Source organism: Pelophylax lessonae (genome assembly GCF_965119305.1).
Source record: "Pelophylax lessonae genome assembly, chromosome: 5".
Classification (NCBI taxonomy): domain Eukaryota; kingdom Metazoa; phylum Chordata; class Amphibia; order Anura; family Ranidae; genus Pelophylax; species Pelophylax lessonae.
Window position 1 is genome coordinate 391,955,456 of NC_138772.1, and position 26,514 is coordinate 391,981,969.

Consider the following 26,514-nt stretch of genomic DNA (forward strand, 5'->3'; position numbering starts at 1 on the left):
ACACCCCTCACATTTTTGAATATATTTTAGGCTATCCTTTCATGTGACAACACTGAAGAAATTACACTTTGCTACAATGTAAAGTAGTGAGTGTACAGCTTGTATAAGGGTCCTTTCACACGGCCGTTCCGTGTGTCCGCAAATCATCCTATTTTTTTGCGGATGATTTGCAGACATAATGTAAGTCTATGGCATTGCGGATGTCAGCGGAATACCATCCGCTGACATCCGATTTTCTTCCTGTCAGTTCTGTTCCGTTTTTTTGAACTGAACAAAACCCTATTTTTGTTCCGTTCAAAAAACGGAAAGGAAGGAAAATCGGATGTCATCGGTGTCATCCGCTGACATCCGCAAACCCCCATAGACTTACATTATGTCCGCATATCATCCGCAAACGGATAGGATGATATGCGGGCATACGGAGCAGATGACAGAAATGTCATCCGCTCCGTGGAAAAAAAAAAGGACCGCAGCGGAGCTCTCACACGGAGCGGCCGTGTGAAAGAGCCCTAACAGTGTAAATTTGCTGTCCCCTCAAAATAGCTCAACACACAGCCATTAATGTCTAAACCGCTGGCAACAAAAGTGAGTACACCCTTAAGTTAAAATGTCCAAATTTGGCCCAATTAGCCATTTTCCCTCCCCGGTGTCATGTGACTCGTTAGTGTTACAAGGTCTCAGGTGTGAATGGGGAGCAGGTGTGGTAAATTTGTTGTTATCGCTCTAACTTTCGCATACTGGTCACTGGAAGTTCAACATGGCACCTCATGGCAAAGAACTCTCTGAGGAGGTAAAAAAAAGGATTGTTGCTCTACATAAAGATAGCCTAGGCTATAAGAAGATTACCAAGACCCTGAAACTGAGCTGCAGCATGGTGGCCAAGACCATACAGCGGTTTAACAGGACAGGTTGCACTCAGAACAGGCCTTGCCATGGTCGACCAAAGAAGTTGAGTGCACGTGCTCAGCGTCATATCCAGAGGTTGTCTTTGGGAAATAGACGTATGAGTGCTGCCAGCATTGCTGCAGAGGTTGAAGCGGTTGGGGGTCAGCCTGTCAGGGTTCAGACCATACGCTGCACACTGCATCAATTTGGTCTGCATGGCTGTCGTCCCAGAAGTAAGCCTCTTCTAAAGATGATGCACAAGAAAGCCTGCAAACAGTTTGCTGAAGACTAGCATAATAAGGATATGGATTACTAGAACCATGTCCTGTGGTCTGATGAGACCAAGATAAACTTATTTGGTTCAAATGGTGTCCAGTGTGTGAGGCGGCAACCAGGTGAGGCGTACAAAGACAAGTATGTCTTGCCTAGAGTCAAGCATGGTGGTGGGAGTGTCATGGTCTGGGGTGCTGAGTGCTGAGTGCTGCCGGCACTGGGGAGCTACAGTTCATTGAGGGAACCATGAATGGCAACATGCACTGTGACATACTGAAGCAGAGCATGATCCCCTCCCTTCGGAGACTGGGCCACAGGGCAGTATTCCAACATAATGACCCCAAACACTCCAAGATGACCACTGCCTTGCTAAAGAAGCTGAGGGTAAAGGTGATGGACTGGCCAAGCATGTCTCCAGACCTAAACCCTATTGAGTATCTGTGGGGCATTCTCAAATGGAAGGTGAAGGAGAGCAAGGTCTCTAACATCCACCAGCTCCATAATGTTGTCATGGAGGAGTGGAAGAGGACTTCAGGGGCAACCTGTGAAGCTCTCGTAAACTCCATGCCCAAGAGGGTTTAGGCAGTGCTGGAAAATAATGGTGGCCACACAAAATTATGACACTTTGGGCCCAATTTGGACATTTTAACTTAAGGGGTGTATTCACTTTTGTTGCCAGCAGTTTAGACATTAATGGCTGTGTGTTGAGTTATTTTGAGGGGACAGCAAATTTACACTGTTATACAAGCTGTACACTCACTACTTTACATTGTAGCAAAGTGTCATTTCTTCAGTGTTGTCACATTAAAAGATATAATAAAATATTTAGAAAAATGTGAGGGGTGTACTCACTTTTGTGAGATACTGTATGCAGTGGCGTACCGTGGGGGGTGCTGGGGGGGCCAGCCGCACCGGGTGCAAAATCTGGGGGGGGGGCGCATTCTGCAGCCGCCGCTGCCATTTAGGAGCCCGCTCAGCCATCTGCTCAGCCATCCTGAACGGCGGGCAGGAGGGTGATATCAGAGCCAGTACAGCTCCGGATGGAGGGCGGGACTTCAAGGTAACCCTAGCAACCAATCACAAGCTGGTTACCTAGAAAAGTTGTGCAGATCCCGCCCTCCTTCCAGAGCTGCCCTGCTTCTTTTTTTTTTTTTTTTTTTTTATATTTCTTTATTAAAGATTTTCAAATACACATGATAAAAAGAGATTGTAGTACAATTCATTACATTCTTCATCCAAAAAAAGTATGCAGTTTTTCCCCATAGAACTCCCCATTCTCCCTCCCTCCTATTTTCCCCATCCCTATCTCCTCTCTGTCTCACCACTACCGACAATCCCTATTTTCTTTAAACTTTTGCCATGTCTCCCAAATCTCTATCCTATTCTCATATTGTTCTTCTCCCCACACCCTTAGAGCTTCCAACTGTCTCGTTTTCTCCACTCGTAGTAGCCACTCTTTAAATGATGGAGGTTCCTTCTCGTTCCACCTTAGGGGGATTAAACTTTTTGCAGCGTTTAACAGATGTGGAATCAAGGATTTTTTATAATGTTTTATCGACATCTTAGTCCCATGAAATAAACAAACCCAAGGATCTTCTTCGATGTTTATGTTGGTGATTTTTTTAATTGCATCTAAAACTTCCTGCCAATATTTTCTGATTTTTGGGCATTCCCACCAGATGTGGGATATTGTACCCGTCACCTGACATCCCCTCCAGCAATATTTTGAGTTCTCCCCATGGTATTTCCCCACTTTATCTGGGGTATTATACCATCGGGAGACCAGTTTATAATTAGTTTCTGCCATACTCATGTCTATTGCGGAGCTATGAACCAGTTTCAGACTTTTTTCCCATTGGAAACCTTGACTATAAGCACCTAAATCCATTTCCCACTTTTCCGCAAATGGAGGCAATGCCAGCTCTTCACCTTCATTAAGGATTTTATACACATTTGAAATACTATTTCGTATTTTCTCCGATATACATATCTGTTCAAATGGCAATAATTCATTTGCCTCTCTAATCGGCTGAGGTAGGGAATTAACGAAGTGTTTCAGCTGGCAGTACCTCCATTCCGTGAGGTTCCAGTCCCCCCTTTTTTTCAAATCTGCAAATGTAATAATTTTTCCTTGTTTCATAATATCCTTTAACCTTACATCCCCCTCTCCCATCCATTTTCCATATTCCTTACCGACCCCTGGTGCAAAAAATTTTGTGCCTTGGAGTGGGGTTAGTGGTGAGTTATATTTCCATTTTTCTCTAGTGTATATTATGTCCCAAATTTTCAATGCCTGTCGTGTAATGTCGTGTGTATTACTATTTAACTTTCTATATTTTGCTGGGATCCAGATCATTTTCCCTAAATCAGTGTCACTCATTGTGTTTTCAATTTTAACCCAATTTTTTTCACTCTCATTTTTTCCCCATTCCAACACCCGTGTGAGAATTGATGCCTGGTAATATTTTTTAAAATCCGGAAGTGCTAACCCCCCCTCTCTCTTACTTTTACTTAATGTCGTGTACTTAATCCTTGGTTTTTTATTTTTCCACACAAACTTGGTTATGAGTGCTTTTAATGTTTTAAAAAATACCCGTGGGATCTGTATTGGTATCATCTGGAATTTATAAGATATTTTAGGTTCTGATGTCAGCTTCATGCTTGCTGCCGTCCATGTGGAGCTGTCCAGCTGCTGCCTGCTCTGTGAGTATCATGGTGGAAGCTGATGGTGCTGTGAAGGGGGAGCTGAGGACAGGGAGCTGAAGATGGGGGTGTGGGGTGTGGGGCCAGAGGCTCTAATAGGGTGATGCAAAGGGTGGTCCCGGGGCGCAGAGCAGTGCGCCCAGAGCCCACCCATTGTGTGACAATAGCGAATTAAAATATGCTATTGTCACACCGATGCTCCTCCTGGCCAATCAGGAAGCCGGTCTAATACCGGCTTCCTGATTGGCCACATGGCAAACCCCATGCCATTGGCCGAGGAGGAGGCGGGAGCGGGAGGACCAGAGAAGACGTGCTGCCGTAGTGAGGACTCGGAGAAGCTGTCCGCCGGGAGTCCGGGACTGAAGATAAGGAAGCAGTCGCCGCCGGGCTGCTCCAGGTAAGTGCACTGGTCTCGGGGGGGGGCACACCCGCTGAACTCTGCATTGATGGCGGCACGGCAGTGGCACAATGTTTATCGCATTGAAGGGGGCATGCACACTGAACTCTGCATTGATGGCGGCACGGCAGTGGCACAATGTTTATTGCATTGAAGGGGGCACGCACGCTGAACTCTGCATTGATGGCGGCACGGCAGTGGCACAATGTTTATTGCATTGAAGGGGGCATGCACGCTGAACTCTGCATTGATGGCGGCACGGCAGTGGCACAATGTTTATCGCATTGAAGGGGGCACGCACGCTGAACTCTGCATTGATGGCGGCACGGCACGGCAGTGGCACAATGTTTATTGCATTGAAGGGGACACGCACGCTGAACTCTGCATTGATGGCGGCACAGCAGTGGCACAATGTTTATTGCATTGAAGGGGCACGCACGCTGAACTCTGCATTGATGGCGGCATGGCAGTGGCACAATGTCTATTGCATTGAAGGGGGCACGCACGCTGAACTCTGCATTGATGGCGGCACGCCAGTGGCACAATGTTCATTGCATTGAAGGGGGCACGCACGCTGAACTCTGCATTGATGAGGGCACAGCAGTGGCACAATGTTCATTGCATTGATGGGGGCACAGCAGTGGCACAATGTTCATTGCATTGAAGGGGACACGGCACGCTGTTCACTGCATTGAAGGGGGCACGCACGCTGATCTCTGCATTGAAGTGGGCATGTACGCTGGTCACTGCATTGAAGGGGGCATGTACGCTGGTCACTGCATTGAAGGGGGCATGTACGCTGGTCACTGCATTGAAGGGGGCATGTACGCTGGTCACTGCATTGAAAGGGGGCATGTATGCTGGTCACTGCATTGAAGGGGGCATGTACGCTGGTCACTGCATTGAAGGGAGCATGTATGTTGGTCACTGCATTGAAGGGGACATGTACGCTGGTCTCTGCATTGAAAGGGGCATGTACGCTGGTCACTGCATTGAAGGGGGCATGTACGCTGGTCTCTGCATTGAAAGGGGGCATGTACGCTGGTCTCTGCATTGAAGGGGGGCATGTACGCTGGTCTCTGCATTGAAGGGGGCATGTACGCTGGTCACTGCATTGAATGGGGCATGTACGCTGGTCTCTGCATTAAAAGGGGCATGTATGCTGGTCACGGCATTGAAGGGGGCATGTACGCTGGTCTCTGCATTGAAGGGAGCATGTACGCTGGTCACTGCATTGAAGGGGGCATGTACGCTGGTCACTACATTGAAGGGGGCATGTACGTTGGTCTCTGCATTAAAGGGGGCATGTATGCTGGTCACTGCATTGAAGGGGGCATGTACGCTGGTCTCTACATTGAAGGGGGCATGTATGCTGGTCACTGCATTGAAGGGGGCATGTACGCTGGTCTCTGCCTTGAAAAGGGGCATGTACGCTGGTCACTGCATTGAAGGGGGCATGTACGCTGGTCTCTGTATTGAAAGGGGGCATGTACGTTGGTCTCTGCATTGAAGGGGGCATGTAAGCTGGTCACTGCATTGAAGGGGGCATGTACGCTGGTCTCTGCATTAAAGGGGGCATGTATGCTGGTCACGGCATTGAAGGGGGCATGTACGCTGGTCTCTGCATTGAAGGGGGCATGTACGCTGGTCACTGCATTGAAGGGGGCATGTACGCCGGTCACTGCATTGAAGGGGGCACGCTGGTCACTGTTTTGAAGGGGGCACGCTGGTCACTGTGCATCGAAAGGGGCACGCTGGTCACTGTGCATTGAAAGGGGGCACGCTGGTCTCTCTGCATTGAAAGGGGGCACGCTGGTCTCTCTGCATTAAAAGGGGGCACACTATACCTTAATTACTGAAGGCCCCTTTCACACTTTTGTGACCTCAAAGTCACGCAATTTTTTACAGCGTTTTTGCCGCAAAGCAATGCCTATTACATTTTTCTGTTTGCGCCCCCCCAAAAATTTTGAGCACCAGCCGCCACTGCTTGGTTGTAACGAGTGGTTATTTGAGTTACTGTTGCCTTTCTATCATCTCAAACCAGTCTGTCCATTCTTCTCTCACCTCTGACATCAACAAAGCATTTTCCACCACACAACTGTCACTCACTGGAAATTTACTTTTTCGGACCTAAAGATGGTTGTGCTTAAAAATCCCAGTAGATCAGCAGTTTTTGAAATACTCTGACCAGCCCGTCTGGACCCATCAACCATGCCATGTTTAACTGCTTGCCAACCACCCGCCGCAGATTTTCTGCAGCAAGGTGGCAGGGCTGCGTGAATCGACATACCTGCCCGTGGCTCGTACACATGGCTCCAAACTACTCTATTGCCTAAGAGCAGTTTATCGCTTCAGTTTTTCCGGATATCAACAGCGCCATTTTTCAATTGTGAAAGCACCTTATCACACCGATATTGGTGTGGTCGGATGCTTTAAATGCAGAGGAGAGATCTGGAGTCTAGTAGACCCCAATTCTTTCAAAAAAGAGTACCTGTCACTACTTATTGCTATCATATTTACATTCCCCGTGATAACAATACAAGCGATAAAAAAAATTAAGGGAAGGTGTAAAAATAAAGAAAAAAAAATTTAGAAAAATAATAAAAAAAATTAAAGCCCCCCTGTCCCCCTGTGTTTGCGCACAAAGGGGAATGCAAGCATCGTCTCGTGTCGTATGTGAACAGCAATTGCACCATGCATGTGAGGTATCACCATGAACGTCAGGTCGAGGGCAGTAATTCTAGCAGTAGACCTCCTCTGTAAACTTAAAGTGGTAACCTGTAAAGGCTTTTTAAAATGTACGTAGTTTGTCGCCGCTGCACGGAAGTGCGCAATTTTAAAGCATCTCTTGTTTTGCATCTATGTACTCAGCATATGATCATCTTTTATTTTCTACCAAACAATTGGGCAATATATTGTGTTTTTGTGCATTTAATTTAAAAAAGTGTTGTTTTTTTTTTAAAATTGCGTTTGGAAAATTGCTGTGCAAATACTGTGTAACAAAAAAATTGCAGCACTTACCATTTTATTGCTGTAGGGCCTCTGCTTTAAAAAATATATAATGTTTGGGAGTTCAAAGTAAGTTTCTAGTAAAAAATAATAATTTTTTTATGTAAACAAAAAGTGTCAGAAAAGGATTGGTCTGGTGGTTAGAAGAGTGGAGGATGCAGTGGCGTAGCGTGGGTTGTCAGCACCCGGGGCAAGGCTAGTAATTTGCGCCCCCTAACCTGCGGGATTTTAGCACTTGAGTCTCTTCCACTAGATTAGTTAAAGAAACCCTTACCCCTTAAGCACTTTAGAGCAGGCCAATGTCCCCACAGATCACCTTTTAGAGCAGGGTCCCCATAGATCCCCCTTTAGAGAATGGTCCCCATATAATCTATGGGGACATTTCTCTAAAGTGGGGAATCTATGGGGACCCTGCTCTAAAAAGGGATCTATGGGGACCCTGGCCTGCTCTAAAGGGGATCTATGGGGACCCTGGCCTGCTCTAAAGGGGATCTATGGGGATCCTGCTCTAAAGGGGGGATCTATGACATAGATCCCCTTTAGAGCAGGGTTCCTATAGATCCCCCTTTAAAACAGGCCTGGGCAGGTCCCCCATAGATCCTCCTTTACAGCAGGCCAGGGTGAGGTCCCGCATATATATCCCCCCTTACAGCAGGCCAGGGTGAGGTCCCCCATATATATCCCCCCTTACAGCAGGCCAGGGTGAGGTCCCCCATATAGATCCCCCCTTACAGCAGGCCAGGGTGAGGTCCCCCATATAGATCTCCCCTTACAGCAGGCCAGGGTGAGGTCCCCCATATAGATCCCCCCTTACAGCAGGCCAGGGTGAGGTGAGGTGAGGTCCCGTCCCCCATATAGATCACCCCCTTTACAGTAGGCCAGGGTGAGGGGGATCTATATGGGGGACCCCGGACCTCACCTCACCCTGGCCTGCTGTAAGGGGGAGATCTATATGGGGGACGGGACCTCTCCTCACCCTGGCCTGCTGTAAGGGGGGATCTATATGGGGGACCTGGTCCCCCATATAGATCCCCCCTTACAGCAGGCCAGGGTGAGGTGAGGTCCGGACCCTGGCCTACTGTAAGGGGGGGCTCTATATGGGGGACCCCAGACCTAACCTCACCCTGGTCTGCTGTAAGGGGGGGTCTATACTCTGTAAGGGAGGGTCTATACTCAGTCCTGACTCCTGTCCTGTGTCACTCGTGACTCCTACCTTTTTTTTGCAGGTGCACCCGATCACAACAGGCTATGTCTTCTCTTCTCCTCCAGGTCCTCTGGCTCCTAGGTTTTCCTCCTGCGTCTGTCGCCACTGGCTCTCTCCTCTCTGGCCTGTGTCACCTGCCGCCGCTGCCAGCTTCTTCTTGCTGCTGCCTGGGCTGGTCTGGTGTGGCTCCCGCGCTCAGCGCTGCGCTGGGCGGCCGCTGCAGTGCACTGTCCCTCCCCCAGATTGTCCCTCGCTCTCCGCATGCCTGGCACAACCCCCCCTCCCTCCACAGTGGGCGGCGACCCGGCGGCTCGGATCGGATTCGCACAGCGCCGCCGCCACAGCCAGCACTGCAGTGTGAGAGAATAAGTGAGCCAGGCAGGGCAGAGCTGCGGGTGCGAGCGCGCCCCCCCCAGATGTTGCGCCCGGTGCGGCCGGCCCCCCCTGCACCCCCCACGCTACGCCACTGGGAGGATGTGTGGCATAGGCTTCTAATATTTGGCACAAAATGCCAGGACAGTTCAAACACCCCCCAAATGACCCCTTTATGGAAAGTAGACACCTCAAGCTATTTACTGAGAGGCATGTTGAGTCCATGGATTATTTTATGTTTTGCCACAAGTTTCTGGAAAATTACAAACATTTTTTTTTTTCTCACAAAGTTGTCACTTAAATGATATATTGCTCACACATGCCATGGGTATATGTGGAATTTCCCCAAAATACATTCTGCTGCTTCTCCTGAGTATGGGGATACCACATGTGTGAGACTTTTTGGGAGCCTAGCCACGCACAGGTGCTTAAAACCAATCAACGCCCTCAGGATTTCAAAGGGCGTAAATTGCTCATTGCTTCACTTCCTTACTACCTATCACAGTTTTGGAGGCTATGAACTGCCAATATAGCACAACCCCTCCCCCCCCTCCCAAATAACCCCTTTTTGGAAAGTATACACCCCAAGTTGAGAGGCATGTTGAGTCCATGGAATATTTTGTCTTGCCACAAGTTTCTAGAAAATTATAAACATTTATTTATTTATTTATTTTCTATTACACAAAATTGTCATTTAAATAATATATTGCTCATGCCTGCCATGGGTATGTGTGGAATTACACCCCAAAATACATTCTGCTGCTTCTCCTGAGTATGGGGATACCCCATGTGTGCGACCTTTTGGCAGTCTAGCCATGTACAGGATCCAAAAACCAATCACTGCCTTCAAGCTTTCTAAGGGCGTAAATTTCTTATTTCACTCCTCACCACCTATCACAGTTTTGGAGGCCCTGAAATGTCAAGATAGTACAAAACCCCCAAATGACCCCTTCTCAGAAAGCAGAAACCCCCAAGCACTTTTCTGAGAGGCATGTTGAGTATTTTGCAGAAACTTGTGGCAAAACATAAAATATTCCATGGACTCAGCATGCCTCTCAGCAAATAGCTTGGGGTGTCTACTTTCCAAAAAGTGGTCATTGGGGGGGGGGGGGTTGTGCTATCTTGGCATTTCAGGGCCTCCGAATCTGTGATAGGTAGTGAGTAAGTGAAATGAGCAATTTACACCCTTAGAAAGCCTGAAGGCGGTAAGTGGCTAGACTCCAAAAAAGTCTCACACATGGGGTATCCTCTCCATACTCAGGAGAAGCAGCAGAATGTATTTTGGGGTGTAATTCCATATATACCCATGGCATGTGTGAGCAATATATCATTTCAATGACAACTTTGTGTAAAAAAAAAAAAAAATGTTTTTACTTTTTATTTTTTAATTTATTAAACACTCAACATGCCTCTCAGCAAATTCCTTAGGGTGGTTACTTTCCAAAAAGAGGTAATTTGGGGGGAAAATTTGTACTGCCCTGCCATTTTAGCACTTCAAGAAATGAGATAGGCAGTCAGAAAGTAAAAGCTGCGTAAATTCCAGTATATACACCATAGTTTGTGGACGCTATAACTTTTGCGTAAACTAATAAATTTACACTTATTGAGATTTTTTTTATCAAAGACATGTTACCAAATACATTTTGGCCTAAATGTATGATAAAAATTTATTTAATTGGATATTTTTTATAAGAAAAAGTAGAAACAATCATTTTTTCTCAAAATTTTTTGTTTATATCGCAAAAAAAAAAAAATCCCAGTGGTGATCAAATACCACTAAAAGAAATCTCTATTTGTGGGAAAAAAGGACATAACTTTTGTTTAGGTACAGCATTGCATGACCGCGCAATTACCAGTTAAATTTGCGCAGTGCCAAATTGCAAAAAATGGCCTTGTCATTAAGGGGGTAAAACCTTCCGGTCCTTAAGTGGTTAAAGTCATTTAATTTTCCTTTCTTCCCCATTCTGATGCCCGGTTTGAACTTCAGCAAAGACGTCGAATGGACGGTGAGTGTATATGGATACTCTTTCCTAGGTTTTCTAAAATATATTCCCTCCTCTGTTCCATTTACATAGAACAGAAGGTACATTGTGACATATACAATATAGTAACTCAAATAGTGATGATTAAATCTAGTGAATTTGTGCTTCATAACTGTTTTATTTGCCAGGTGTCCAGCCAGTATAAAATGTAGTGATTCAGAAATTCCAGGATATATACAGTATAGATTGTATAACTCTACCACAGATTAGATAAATTTGCGCACAGATACAGTATATTCAGGCAAATAAAAAATGTAATTCACTGCCTATTCAAGTCTCCTGGTTGGCAAATGTATTTGCTTATTACTAGCCATGATTGGACAACATTATCATTATGCTCTGCACCAATCAGTAGTGATGTCGCGAACCTAAAATTCGCCGTTCGCGAACGGCGAACGCGAACATCGGCAAATGTTCGCGAACCGGCGAACCGGGCGAACCGCCATAGACTTCAATAGGCAGGCGAATTTTAAAACACACAGGGACTCTTTCTGGCCACAATAGTGATGGAAAAGTTGTTTCAAGGGGACTAACACCTGGACTGTGGCATGCCGGAGAGGGATCACGCAAAAAAAAGTTCTTAAAAATTATAATTTTTTGATAGAGAGCCAATTATTGGAAAAATTTAAAAAAAATAAAAATAAAAAATTTCTTTGGATTTAGCATCTGGGGGGTCTAAAAAGTGTACCTGTGAAGTTTCAGCTCTGTAGCATGTCCAGAACCCCTAAAAAACAGCATTTGTCTTATATTTTCAGGAATATGGCTTCTCTGCGGCTGGCTTTTTCTCTTGCAGGCATTTATCGGGCATTTTTTTAGGCAGGCATGTCATTTTTTGTATTTAGTGTCTGGGGGGTCTAAAAAGTGTACCTGTCAATTTTCAGCTCTGTAGCATGTCCAGAACCCCTAAAAAACAGCATTTTTCTTATATTTTCAGGAATATGGCTTCTCTGCGGCTGGCTTTTTCTCTTGCAGGCATTTAGCGGGCATTTTTTTAGGCAGGCATGTCATTTTTTGTATTTAGTGTCTGGGGGGTCTAAAAAGTGTACCTGTCAAGTTTCAGCTCTGTAGCATGTCCAGAACCCCTAAAAAACAGCATTTTTCTTATATTTTCAGGAATATGGCTTCTCTGCGGCTGGCTTTTACTCTTGCAGGCATTTAGCGGGCATTTTTTTAGGCAGGCATGTCATTTTTTGTATTTAGTGTCTGGGGGGTCTAAAAAGTGTACCTGTCAAGTTTCAGCTCTGTAGCATGTCCAGAACCCCTAAAAAACAGCATTTTTCTTATATTTTCAGGAATATGGCTTCTCTGCGGCTGGCTTTTTCTCTTGCAGGCATTTAGCGGGCATTTTTTTAGGCAGGCATGTCATTTTTTGTATTTAGTGTCTGGGGGGTCTAAAAAGTGTACCTGTCAATTTTCAGCTCTGTAGCATGTCCAGAACCCCTAAAAAACAGCATTTTTCTTATATTTTCAGGAATATGGCTTCTCTGCGGCTGGCTTTTTCTCTTGCAGGCATTTAGCGGGCATTTTTTTAGGCAGGCATGTCATTTTTTGTATTTAGTGTCTGGGGGGTCTAAAAAGTGTACCTGTCAAGTTTCAGCTCTGTAGCATGTCCAGAACCCCTAAAAAACAGCATTTTTATTATATTTTCAGTAATACGGCTTCTCTGCGGCTGGCTTTTTCTCTTGCAGGCATTTATCGGGCATTTTTTTAGGCAGGCATGTCATTTTTTGTATTTAGTGTCTGGGGGGGTCTAAAAAGTGTACCTGTCAAGTTTCAGCTCTGTAGCATGTCCAGAACCCCTAAAAAACAGCATTTTTCTTATATTTTCAGTAATACGGCTTCTCTGCTGCTGGCTTTTTCTCTTGCAGGCATTTATCTGGCATTTTTTTAGGCAGGCATGTCATTTTTTGTATTTAGTGTCTGGGGGGTCTAAAAAGTGTACCTGTCAAGTTTCAGCTCTGTAGCATGTCCAGAACCCCTAAAAAACAGCATTTTTCTTATATTTTCAGGAATACGGCTTCTCTGCGGCTGGCTTTTTCTCTTGCAGGCATTTATCGGGCATTTTTTTAGGCAGGCATGTCATTTTTTGTATTTAGTGTCTGGGGGGTCTAAAAAGTGTACCTGTCAAGTTTTAGCTCTGTAGCATGTCCAGAACCCCTAAAAAACAGCATTTTTCTTATATTTTCAGGAATACGGCTTCTCTGCGGCTGGCTTTTTCTCTTGCAGGCATTTATCGGGCATTTTTTTAGGCAGGCATGTCATTTTTTGTATTTAGTGTCTGGGGGGTCTAAAAAGTGTACCTGTCAAGTTTCAGCTCTGTAGCATGTCCAGAACCCCTAAAAAACAGCATTTTTCTTATATTTTCAGGAATACGGCTTCTCTGCGGCTGGCTTTTTCTCTTGCAGGCATTTATCGGGCATTTTTTTAGGCAGGCATGTCATTTTTTGTATTTAGTGTCTGGGGGGTCTAAAAAGTGTACCTGTCAAGTTTCAGCTCTGTAGTATGTCCACAACCCAAAAAAAACAGCATTTTTCTTATGATTTTTAGTAGATAACTAATGCAGTGTCTTTCCAGCTGTCTTTTTTTCTTTCTGGCAAGCTGAAATATGATATGCCAAGGCAAACATGCCTATCAGTTGAGCTATGACACAGACAACACTGCACACATGGGGAAATATGTAAAACAAAAAACAGGAAAAGGAAATTAGGTGACGGTCACAAAACATGATATTGTTATTGGCCAAATAAAAAGTCACCTCGCGATGAGTTCGCGCCAAAGTCGCGCTAAGTCGCGCCAAAGTCGCACTGGAAGCGACGCTACTTTAGTGGTAGCGGCAGTGTAAACCAGCACTAAAACATCCAGTGTATGAATACGATCAGGTATGATGTTTTATCGGTCAAGTAGTGTAAGGGTTACGCCCGTCGCCCGCTTCACAGTGACAGACCAAACTCTGACAGACCAAACTCCCCGTTTAACAGTCAGTCAGTCCATTTGCACAACCGCAAACTCCCAATTTGCACAAGGTTGGATACCAAGCTAGCCATGTCCCGTTCCTTGTCCTCACTGACATCATTGAAGGTCTCTTCCTCCACCCAGCCACATACAACACCAAGGGTCCCCGAAAGGTGAGAACAAGCCCCCTGGGACGCCTGCTGTGGCTGGTATTCCACCTCCTCAAAGCCACCTTCCTCCTCTGACTTCTCTTCTTCAGACTCCTCTCTCTGCGTTGCCACAGGTCCAGCAATTGACAACGACAAGGCTGCTTCTGGTGGTGATGAGGACCACAACTCTTCCTCTTCATGCTCATCTACAGCCTGATCCAGTACTCTTGGCAGGGCACGCTCCAGAAAAAACGCATATGGGATGAGGTCGATGATGTTGCCTTGGGTTCGACTGACCACCAGGGTTGTCATCTCCGCAAAAGGACGCATGAGCCTACAGCCATTGTTCATGAGCATTCAGTAACGCGGCCAAAAAATACCCAGCTCCGCAGAAAGAATGAAAGAAAATGAATGTTTTTTTTTATGAAAAATTATCCTGCGGATCGCTTTTGGTCTGTACACAATGAAGCAACGACCTTATCATCTGGGGTGTGCCAACACAATCCTAGAGGTGATCGCTTCATTGTGATACGCAAGCCCCTTCACCACGACAAGGTAACGATCACGAAGGGGAATTGACACATGTATGTGCCTTTTTTTTTGTTTTTTGTTTTTTTGCAGCCACAGTGTAGCACCAGAGGCCAGAAAAATTAGGCATGTACACATGCATGAAAAAGCAGGTATTGTTGCAGCCGCTGCTGTAGCAGCGGCCTGAAAAATTGAGGTTTTAAGGCAGAAAGTGCACTAAAACATTGCGGCTTGAACCGTAGTTGGTGGCGGAGACGTCACGTAAGTCATCCGGCATGCAGAGAATGATTATATACAGCAGCGTGTGGACCATTTTTAGGCCAAGGCATCTCAGTCATCACCAGGCCTTTTTTAGTCAAATGCATCCCCCACTGTCAGTCCCTTCGGGATCCATGCCTCATTCATCTTAATAAACATGAGGTAATCAAGACTTTTTTGACCTAGGCGACTTCTCTTCTCAGTGACAATACCTCCTGCTGCGCTGAAGGTCCTTTCTGACAGCACACTTGAAGCGGGGCAGGCCAGAAGTTCAATGGCAAACTGGGATAGCTCAGGCCACAGGTCAAGCCTGCACACCCAGTAGTCAAGGGGTTCATCGCTCCTCAGAGTGTCGATATCTGCAGTTAAGGCAAGGTAGTCTGCTACCTGTCGGTCGAGTCGTTCTCTGAGGGTGGACCCCGAAGGGCTGTGGCGATGCATAGGACTAAAAAAGCTCCGCATGTCCTCCATCAACAAGACGTCTGTAAAGCGTCCTGTCCTTGCCGGCGTGGTTGTGGTGGTAGGAGGAGGATTACTTTCACCTCTTCCCCTGTTGGATTCCCGTTGTGCTGTGACATCACCCTTATACGCTGTGTAAAGCATAGTTTTTAACTTATTTTGTAGCTGCTGCATCCTTTGCGACTGCCGGTAATTGGGTAACATATCACAGACTTTCTGCTTATACCGGGGGTCTAGTAGCGTGGCCACCCAGTACAGGTCGTTCTCCTTCAGCCTTTTTATACGAGGGTCTCTCAACAGGCATGACAGCATGAAAGACCCCATTTGCACAAGGTTGGATGCCGAGCTACTCATGTCCAATTCCTCGTCCTCACTGATGTCATTGAAGGTGTATTCTTCCCCCCAGCCACGTACAACACCACGGGTACCAGATAGGTGACAACGAGCACCCTGGGATGCCTGCTGTGGTTGGTGTTCCTCCTCCTCAAAGCCACATTCCTCCTGTGACTCCTCTTCCTCACACTCCTCTTCCAGTGTTGCCGCAGGTCCAGCAATCGATGGTAAGGCTGTTTCTGGTGGTGGTGATGGTGACCACAACTCTTCCTCTTCCTCTTCACGCTCATCTACGGCCTGATCCAGCACTCTTCGCAGGGCACGCTCCAGGAAAAAAACATATGGGATGATGTCGCTGATGGTGCCTTCAGTGCGACTCATTAGGTTTGTCACCTCCTCAAAAGGACGCATGAGCCTACAGGCATTGCGCATGAGCGTCCAGTAGCGTGGCAAAAAAATACCCAGCTCCGCAGAGGCTGTCCTAGCACCCCGGTCATACAAATACTCGTTGACCGCTTTTTCTTGTTGGAGCAGGCGGTCGAACATTAGCAGTGTTGAATTCCAACGTGTCGGGCTGTCGCAAATCAAGCACCTCACTGGCATGTTGTTTCGCAGCTGAATATCTGCAAAGTGCGCCATGGCCGTGTAGGAACGCCTGAAATGGCCACACACCTTCCTGGCCTGCTTGAGGACGTCCTGTAAGCCTGGGTACTTCTGCACAAAACGTTGCACAATCAGATTCAACACATGTGCCATGCACGGCACATGTGTCAATTTGCCCAAATTCAATGCCGCCAACAAATTGCTCCCGTTGTCACACACCACTTTGCCGATCTCCAGTTGGTGCGGGGTCAGCCACTGATCCACCTGTGCATTCAGGGCGGACAGTAGTGCTGGTCCGGTGTGACTCTCTGCTTTCAGGCAAGTCAACCCCAAGACAGCGTGACACTGTCATATCCGGCATGTGGAATAGCCCCTGGGGAGCTGGGGGGGTGCAGTTGGTGTGGAGCAAGACGCAACAGCAGAAGAGGACTCAGCCGAGGAGGTTAGCAAAGAGGATGGAGTAGGAGGAGTAGAGGAGGTGGCAGCAGGCCTGCCTGCAAGTTGTGGCGGTGTCACCAACTCCTCTGCAGCAGAGCCACGCATTCCATGCTTGGCAGCCGCCAGCAGGTTTACCCAATGCGCAGTGTACGTTATATACCTGCCCTGACCGTGCTTTGCAGACCAGCTATCAGTGGTCAGATGGACCCTTGCCCCAACACTGTGTGCCAGACGTGACATGATTTCCTTTTCCACAATAGAGTACAGGTTGGGGATTGCCTTTTGTGAAAAATAATTTCGGCCGGGTACCTTCCACTGCGGTGTCCCAATAGCGACAAATTTTTTGAAGGCCTCAGACTCCACCAGCTTGTATGGTAAAAGCTGGCGGGCTAAGAGTTCCGACAAGCCAGCTGTCAGACGCCGGGCAAGGGGGTGACTCTGCGAGAATGGCTTTTTACGCTCAAACATTTCCTTCACAGACACCTGACTGTGGGCAGGTGACGAGCAGGAACTGCTGAAGGTGAGAGGCGGAGGGGCGGGTTGTTGATAGGGGGCATGGAGGACAGCAGTGGTTGACGTGGCTGAAGATGCTGGACCAGGAGGAGGATGGTGGCTTTCAGTTTGTGTGCTGCTTTTACTCATGTGTTGATCCCATAGGCGTTTGTGATGTGAGATCATGTGCCTTCGCAAAGCAGTTGTACCTAGGTGGGTGTTGGACTTCCCACGACTCAGTTTCTTTTGGCACAGGTTACAAATGGCATCGCTGATATCAGAGGCAGACACACAAAAAAAATGCCACACTGCTGAGCTTTGCAAGGACGGCATTCTGGTGGTGGCAACAGCTTGCGTTGATTGGCGTGCTGTCTGGCTGACCCCGGGTGCCGAATCTACATGCTGTCTGACTGCGCCACTAGCTCCTTGCGATGACCTCCTCCCCCTGCTTCCAACTCGTCTCCTCCTCCTCTCTGTCTCCCCATCTGAACTTTCCCCCTCTTCTTCTGCTCTTCGAGCAGGCACCCAGGTGACATCCACAGACACATCGTCATCATCAGCCGCTTCACTTGACAACTCAGCAAAGGCAGCAGCAGCAGGTACAACATCATAATCATCACAATGTACGTCCATGTGTATAATGCTGCCTGACTGAGACATATCCCCGTTATCTACATCCTCTGGCACTAATAGTTGCGCATCACTTATTTCTTCAAACTGATGTGAAAATAACTCCTCTGACGGATCAAGTGAAGCGGCTGTGGTGCTAGTGTTGGTGGTGGTGCCGGCGGGCTGGCGAGTGGTAAATTGAGAGGTGCCCGAAGCTGAGCTGGAGGAGGATGGTGCATTAGGGTTCCGAGCGGAAGCTGTAGACGATTGGGTGTCTTGTGTAAGCCAGTCAACTATGGCCTCAGAATTTTTTGAGTTCAGGGTCTGTGGTGGCCTCTGAACACTGGGCATTATTCTAGGGCCTAAGGAAATCACAGCACCACGACCACGACGGCCCTTGCGGGGTGGCCTGCCTCTGCCTGTCATTTTCTTTTTTAATGTGTTGTGTACTATGAGTGCAAGGTGCTGTGCCACCCTATAGGAGTGTTGGGCAGTGGGTACAGTACACTCTGTGGACCTGACAGTCACTGGCACTCAGGCAACTGCAATTAAAAAATATATATTTTTTTTTTACTTGGCAAGCTGCTGTGCCACCTTATATATCAGTGGTGGGTGGGCAGTGGCACAGTACACTCTCTGTGGACCTGACAGCAGTCACTGGCACCCAGGCAACTGCAATTTTAAAAAATATATATTTTATTTTACTTTGCAAGCTGCTGTGCCACCTTATATATCAGTGGTGGGTGGGCAGTGGCACAGTACACTCTCTGTGGACCTGACAGCAGTCACTGGCACCCAGGCAACTGCAATTTTAAAAAAATATATTTTATTTTACTTTGCAAGCTGCTGTGCCACCTTATATATCAGTGGTGGGTGGGCAGTGGCACAGTACACTCTCTGTGGACCTGACAGCAGTCACTGGCACCCAGGCAACTGCAATTAAAAAAAATATATATATTTTTTTACTTTGCAAGCTGCTGTGCCACCTTATATATCAGTGGTGGGTGGGCACACAGTGGCACTGCAGTGGGCACAGTACACTCTGTGGACCTGACAGTAACTGGCAGCCCAGGCAACTGCAATAATAAAAAATATTTTTTTTTTCAATTTATTGCAACAAGATGCTGTGCCACCGTATATATATCAGTGGTGGGCAGTGCACTGCAGTGGGTACAGTGCACTCTGTGGACCTGACACAGCACTCACTGCAATTATGACAGAGGAAAAAAAAAATATTTTTTAAAATGCCAGGTACTGTGCCTGTGCCACCCGAAATGAGTGTGGTGTGCACACAGTACAGTCTGTGGTAGGTCTGTGGCCTCTCACACACAGCGGGCAGGCAACTGCAGTGTACAATAGATATATATAGATATATATATAAAGAAAAAAATCTATTACCTTACCAGCCCTTAAAAGGGCTTTTGGGGACACTATATATATATATATATATATGTATATATATAAATAAAAAAATCCTCAATTACCAGCCCTTAAAAGGGCTTTTGGGGACACTAGATAGATATAGATATATATATATATATGAAGAAACAACTCAATTACCAGCCCTTAAAAGGGCTTTTGGGGACGCTAGGTATATATATATATATATATATATATATATATAAAAAAAAAAAAAAAAACACAAATACCAGGGCTTTTTGGGGTGCTGATATTACAGCAGTAGTGGACCAAGAACACTGCAAGACCAGGAACACTGACTAACTGTCCCTAGCTTAACAGCAGCAGCAGCAGCAGCGGCTCTCCCTACTCTCACTACACACACTGCTTCAGAATGATCTAAGATGGATGCTGCCCTTGCTTATTTATAGGAGGTGGGAGGGTGTGGGAGGAAGGTACGCTGATTGGCTGGAAATGTGTCTGCTGACTGTAAAGTTCAGGGTCAAAGTTTGCCTCAATGATGTCTTATGGGGGGCGGACCGAACATCGCATATGTTCGCCGGCAGCGGCGAACGCGAACATGCTAAGTTCGCCGGGAACTGTTCTATACATCTCTACCAATCAGCAAGGAGGGCGTAGCACTTCAGCCACTCATCTCTAACTTATTAACAGAGGTACGTATATGTTGACCAGAGAGAGTTTTGTTACCACTATAATCCCTTCATGGTATTTCTGGCTGGCTAAACATGGATTGTGATGGAGCAGTGATAGTTTTATTAGGCATGTGTGGGAGTAAAACACTATAGTTAAAAACGACTAAAGCGCTGTACAAACTGTTGGCGCTATATAAATCCTGTATAATAATACTGCACAGCAATATTTTCACTTTGTTGTTAAACAGCATGGTACTTCCTTGCTGTTATACTATTCCTCATATGTCCTATTATAAATAGATATTTCAAAATATTAATAAATTCAGATAGACCACAATACTCTGCAAGGTGCTTCCTGAGTACAGAATGTCTCTTTGGTATTCCATGTCTGATATAGTAGCTGTGAGGGCCAAACTCTTCACACAAGATTTGAGGGTATGTACCGTGTAATACAGCCGGGTTTTCTTTGTGGTACCAGCTGAGTACTGTTTTTAATTGGTTAGTTCATCTGTAACCTAACGATGACACATTAGTCTATAGTATAAAGGTGATTGTAGTGACTGGTTCCAATAGACTAAGTGCTAACATTTGCGCGAAATGCATCTACCTCTTTGTCCCCTGCTCCCTCTGTCAACCACTTGTCATATGAAGCTTCAATAAAAGGATTTTTGAAAGTGCAGCCATCCAGAACCATTTCCTTATGATGCATAGAGAGAGCCGGTTTACACTAGTGCGAAGGCAGACATCGCATTGCTGTGCAGATTACATGCAATGTCTGTGCAATGCAAATTCAGCCATACAAACTGTATGGCTGATTTTGCATTGCATTTGGACCAAACTCGTGCAGAACCCTTTTTTGTCCATACCAGAATTGGATCGCATGGCTGTTCACACCCATGTGATCCGATTTTGCAAATCGCACTGCGTTTTGAAAGCTAATTGGTGGGTGTCGTTAACCTAAAGAGGAACTGCACTGCATCTGGACACTACAAATCAAAAACACTATTTCATTCATTTTTAGTATTTAAAACAAACTCCCCCATACTATCTATGTATTCATGCTTTATTTTGCTGATAAATAATTTAATAAAATGCCCACTGGCATTTCTGGTCGTGGCCATCTTGAGTAAGGGCACATGATTCATGTATCATTTACTTCCTGGAATCCGTCTCAGGCATTGGCTGAGCTGAGAACCCTCCCTCCCCTCCTCAAGGCTCCCGGGATGTATGACAGCATTTGCCGAGGCATGGAACCCAGGAAGTGACTAAAGAAATGCAAAAAAAGTGTAAAACAAGTAAATATGATATACTTTTCTATCTATTTACTAATGCTAGAAGCATAAGGATTAGAAATAGTCCATGTTGATTGAGAGAGTGAAGTTCCACTTTAACATATATTTTGCAGTCAGTTTGCATTTAACAGGTTCGATTTTGATGCAGTGCACATTTGCATGTGAATTTGCAGTGCATCTAGTGTGAACCGGGCCTATATAAAGTAAACCTTTATCATGTCTGATATTAGCTGTGAATAAAGTAAACCTGTTCCCGATGTAGGAGGTTCAGACTAATTATTTGCCAACGGCCTCATGCATACTGGCCAGTTTTTGCTATCTCTCCTAGACAATTTCCTCATGGCACCAGTGTTTTAGCAGAAAAAACGCTTGTAAACATGTGTAATATGTTTAGGCAGGCCATACACTATGTAGAAAAATATACTAAGTATATTCCCTGCGCTAAGGATTGAATGTATTAAATAATTAAAGCGGTAGTATACCGCTTTTTTCCACTTTTAACTACAGGTAAGCCTATAATAAGGCTTACCTGTAGGTACAATTAATATCTCCTAAACCGGCACGGTAAACGACCAGGTGGTATAATAGGAGAAGGAGAAATAGGCTGCAGATAGTGTAGTATTTATAAGTAAAATAGTTTATTTCCCATAAATAGGGTTCAATGCAAATAAAACAAATCACTGGTGGTCAGCGGTGCGGGCTGCGCGTCCTCCATGCAGAGTGGCGAGCGGACTTCCAGCTTGCGTTCCACCTACGTGACGTAATGAGGCTATGCGGTCCAACTGGCGCGGTTCGTCACTTCCGGTGACGTCTTCAGAGTTTCTGAAGCGCTGTATTTGGCCTTTTAACAAGACCAATCATTTTTCAGGCCATACACTATTCAAACTTCTTCCCTGCAACTACGGGTTGTAGGAAAGAAATTTGCATGCTTCCCCCATCAACACAGACAGTGCTTACAGGGGAATCAGCTATTGTCTTCTCCCAGCGGGCGTTTTTTTTTTGTCCCAGCTGGGAGAGGACAGTGATTATCATTAGTGGCTAATCGCTAGCAGCCGCTAGCGATAATCGTAAGAGAATTCAGCAGGCAGGTTGTACCCAAGTTGATCAATTGATCAGCTTGGTACATTCAGCCAGCCGATTGATGGTTCGAAAGGGTAACCGCCCAAGATTCGAACTATGTATGGCAGGCCTTAAGCACATTTGGGCGTGTTTAGGTGCGTCAAGCACTTGGATGTTAATTCATTTTATTGCCTAGAATAATAATTTATTATGGTAATTGAGATGATTTACCGCTGAAGCAGTTAGAGGCAGAAAAAAAAAACGAGCAGCATCAAAACAGTCCAGTGTGTATGAGGCCTAAAAATGCAGCAGGTCCTCTGTAAAAAGAAAAAGGTTCATTCTTTATTTTCCTCCCCGCTAGAGGAGAAGTCTATAAAAAAATAAAATGTAGTGGGTACTTTAGTGAAAAAGATTGTCAAAATCATAAAAACATCTAAAAATATTATCTTCTAAATGCATATGCACAGGGGCGGACTGAGCGGTCGGGCAATTCGGACGTGGTCCGAGGGCCCGGCAAGGAAGGGGGGCCCGGCTGGGAAGGGGGCCAGCCTCCCAGTACAGAATGAATTCACCCGATGTTGTCTCCGAGACAACATCAGGCTATCGGGACCCAGCGGCCGGCGCGAATGTAGTGGAAGGAGGGGAGGGGCCCTGTGGCCGGCGCTACTTCCGTTGGAGGAGGGGCCCGGCACTGGGTTTCCACGGTGTCCTATGAGCGGGGGGACGTCAACGTGCGCCGCCTCCACAGGCTGCAGAGACTGGATTTTAGGTAAACAGTGTGTGTCGGCAGGGAGCCGTCCAGGGGTGACACATCAGGAGCACTGTGACTGCGGTGATTCGGTGGAGGGATTGCAGGGCCGGCCACGGATGGATCGATCTGATGCAGGGCTGACAGCGGGTGGATGTGCTGCATATGCGAGAAGATTGTAAAGTCTCACCATTCCCCTGCCCACAAAGCCACTCCATTTGACCAGGCACAGCAGCTGGTCACCTGGCAACCAGGACGCCAGGAGAGAAGGAGGGACAGAAAGGTTGAGGCCTTCAGCACCACCACCTTCCAGTATATGTGTCACAACCCACCTGGGGTCTTGCAGTGGAGAGGGAACCCAGTTGCAGTGGAACAGCACTCCCTTACAATCACGACCCTCAGGAGTCCCTGGAAGTGGGAACAGGGCCCCGTAGGGTCTGAGGTGGCACAGAGGCCTTTAATGAAGAGGAGGAGGTAAGGTCAACAACTCTGGAGTCAGGTCTGGCAGGCAATCAAGGAGTATCCACCTGAGGGAGAAAGGATCAGGAACCAGGAACACAGACAATGCAATTAGCAGACACACAGGAGCAAGGAAAATAACCAAGCACTGACTGGAAGGTGTGCTTGGTTTATATAGGGAGCCGGAATCACATGACCCGCCACCTCCCACCAGTAGGTGGGGCTGCCAAGGGCTATAAAGGGAGGTCAGAGACCCAGCGCCATCTTGGTTTGCTTCATAGAAACTGATCTTACCAGATCTTCAACTCTCCTCTCTCCCTCTGTGTAAAACACTGTAACCGCATGGCGGCCGCCATCTTGCCATGACAGTGTGCTGCTGCAGTCCTCAGAGGTGAGGGGAGGAGAAGGAGCCACCGCAGATCCGGAGGGGGTGTCTCTGTGACCGGCAAGCACCGAGACTCTGTTGCGAGAACGCCGCAGGCGCCCAGACGCAGGTGAGTACACGGCAGTGCCGTGACAGAGCCCCCTTCCTAAACGCGACCTCAGGGCGCGAAATAGGGTTGGTCGGCCAGGGTGTCTTCTGTGGAAAGCTCTAATCTTGGCAGGTGCATGAACATTCTTAGCTGGCTCCCAGGATCTCTCCTCTGGGCCATACCCTTTCCAGTCGATGAGATACTCCAGATTTCCCCTACGACGTTTGGAATCAAGAATCTCTTGGACTTCAAACTCTTCAGAGCCATCCACAACCACTGGAGAGGGTGGAGCCACAATACGGGAAAGAAATCTGTTGGGTTTCCAAGGTTTTAGGAGGGATACATGAAAAACCGGATGTAACCTGTAGGTGGAAGGGAGATCCAGGCGGACGGCCACAGGAGATAGGATCTCAGTTATAGTGAAAGGCCCTATGTAACGTGGTCCCAACTTCCGTGAGGGGCAAGACAAGCGCATATGTTGTGTGGACAGCCAGACTTTGTCTCCTGGCACATAGGTGGGTGCTGGGGACCTTTTCTTGTCTGCATATCCTTTGTTGCGTTGTTGTGCTATTTTCAGGGTCTGGTACAACATAGGCTTAAGATGTCTAAGTTTGTTCAATTGTGAGGCTACATCAGGCACTGTGTTTGGACAAGGTAGCTCTGGAAGGGCACATGGATGGAAACCATAGTTGGCATAAAAAGGTGTCATCTTGCTGGAGTGGTGCATGTGGTTGTTGTAGGAGAACTCTGCTGTGGGAAGCAGAGATAACCAGTCATCTTGCAGATGCGTAGTGAAACAACGAAGATATTGTTCCAGAATCTGGTTGGTACGTTCTGTTTGGCCGTTGGTCTGAGGATGGTAAGCCGAGGATAAACATCGTTGGATCCTTAGATGACAGCAAAAATGGGACCAGAAACGGGAGGTGAACTGGGACCCACGATCAGTGATGATGGTTTGGGGTAATCCATGTATACGAAATATGTTTTGTAGGAACAAGGAGGCAGTCTTTGAAGCAAATGGAAGTCCTACAGAAGGAATGAAATGTGCCATTTTTGTGAATCTATCCACTACCATCATGATGGTGTTGTGTTTGTGTGATAAGGGTAGATCCACAATAAAGTCCATGGCTATGTCGGTCCATGGTCCTCGAGGAACTGCAGGAGGTTGAAGAAGACCCACAGGTTTTATCTTTGGGGTCTTTGATCGAGCACATATATCACAAGAAAGGACATAATCCCTGACGTCTGATTTAATAGAAGGCCACCAATAATAACGGCTAATGTTTTTAAATGTCTGGGTAATTCCTCCGTGACCTGCTGAAAGGGTATCATGGAACTGGCCAATTACCTCAGACTGGAGTGAAGGTGGTATATACAGTTGTTCACCATGGTACCATAAGCCTTGTTTCTGGATCAGAGGAGGTATCATCACCGGTGGTTGGACCGATGAATTGCGTATACGGTCGAGGAGTGATACCTGTATTGCTAGGAATTGGTTTGGATGGTGTCTTGGGTTTGATCTGTTGGGTTTGTCTTTTCATACATGCATGATAGAGCATCTGCCTTTTGATTTTTTGACCCAGGGCGGTAGGTGATCTGCAAATTAAATCTGGAAAAGAATAAAGCCCAGCGGGCTTGATGGGGACGCAGTCTCTTAGCAGTACGTAGGTACTCTAGATTACGGTGGTCTGTATATACAGTTACAGGTAAGGGTGCTCCTTCAAGGAGATGGCGCCATTCCTCTAGAGTGTTTTTGACAGCAAGAAGTTCCCTTTCGCCCACGTCATAGTTAATTTCAGCGGGCAGGAGTTTTCGTGAGTAGAATGCCACAGGGTGAAGTCGATCATCCCTCTCACCTCTTTGGGACAGGATACCCCCAATGGCAATATCGGAGGTATCAACTTCAAGGAAGAAGGCCTTTGTAGAATTGGGCTGGATGAGAATAGGAGCCTGGGTAAACAGTTCTTTTAGTTTCACAAAGGCCTCTTGAGCTTGGTTGGTCCATGCGAACAGGTTGTGGCTTTTTGTCAGGGCTGTAATGGGGGAGCATACCTGGGAAAAACCTCTGATAAAACGTCTATAGAAATTGGCAAACCCAATGAAGCACTGTACAGACTTCTTGTCCTTAGGGATAGGCCATTCCAGGATAGCTGTGATCTTACGAGGGTCCATTTGTATTTGCCCCGGAGAGATCAAGTACCCCAGGAATTCCACGGATTCTGTATCAAAAACACATTTCTCCAACTTGGCATAGAGTCTGTGCTCACGGAGACGGAGAAGTTCCCTTCTCATATGCTCGTTATGTTCAGCAGAAGAAGAGGAGAAGATCAGTATGTCGTCTAGATATATTAAGACAAAAGAATCCAGTATATCACGGAAGACATCATTCAGGAAGTGCTGGAATGTGGCCGGGGCATTGCAGAGCCCGAAGGGCATGACGAGATATTCAAAATGTCCGTAGCGTGTCCTGAATGCTGTCTTCCACTCATCCCCCTTGTGTATGCGGACCAGGTTATATGCCCCTCGTAGGTCTAGTTTCGAGAAAATCTTTGCTTTCCTTAATCGATCTAGGAGCTCGGGTATCAGAGGTAAGGGATATCGATTCTTAATAGTGATGTTATTCAAGGCACGGTAGTCAATACATGGGCGAAGACCTCCATCTTTCTTACCAACAAAAAATATACCTGCTCCTGCTGGTGACGTGGAAGGTCTGATGAAACCTTTGG

The 26,514-nt window shown here is 46.6% G+C and overlaps 1 protein-coding gene across 1 annotated transcript in view; it reads right to left on the reverse strand.

Annotated features, from left to right (window-relative positions):
* Nucleotides 1–26,514, reverse strand: part of TGIF1 (TGFB induced factor homeobox 1) — a 398,124-nt gene that overhangs the window by 237,178 nt on the left and 134,432 nt on the right. The gene's annotated exons all lie outside the window — the stretch shown is intronic.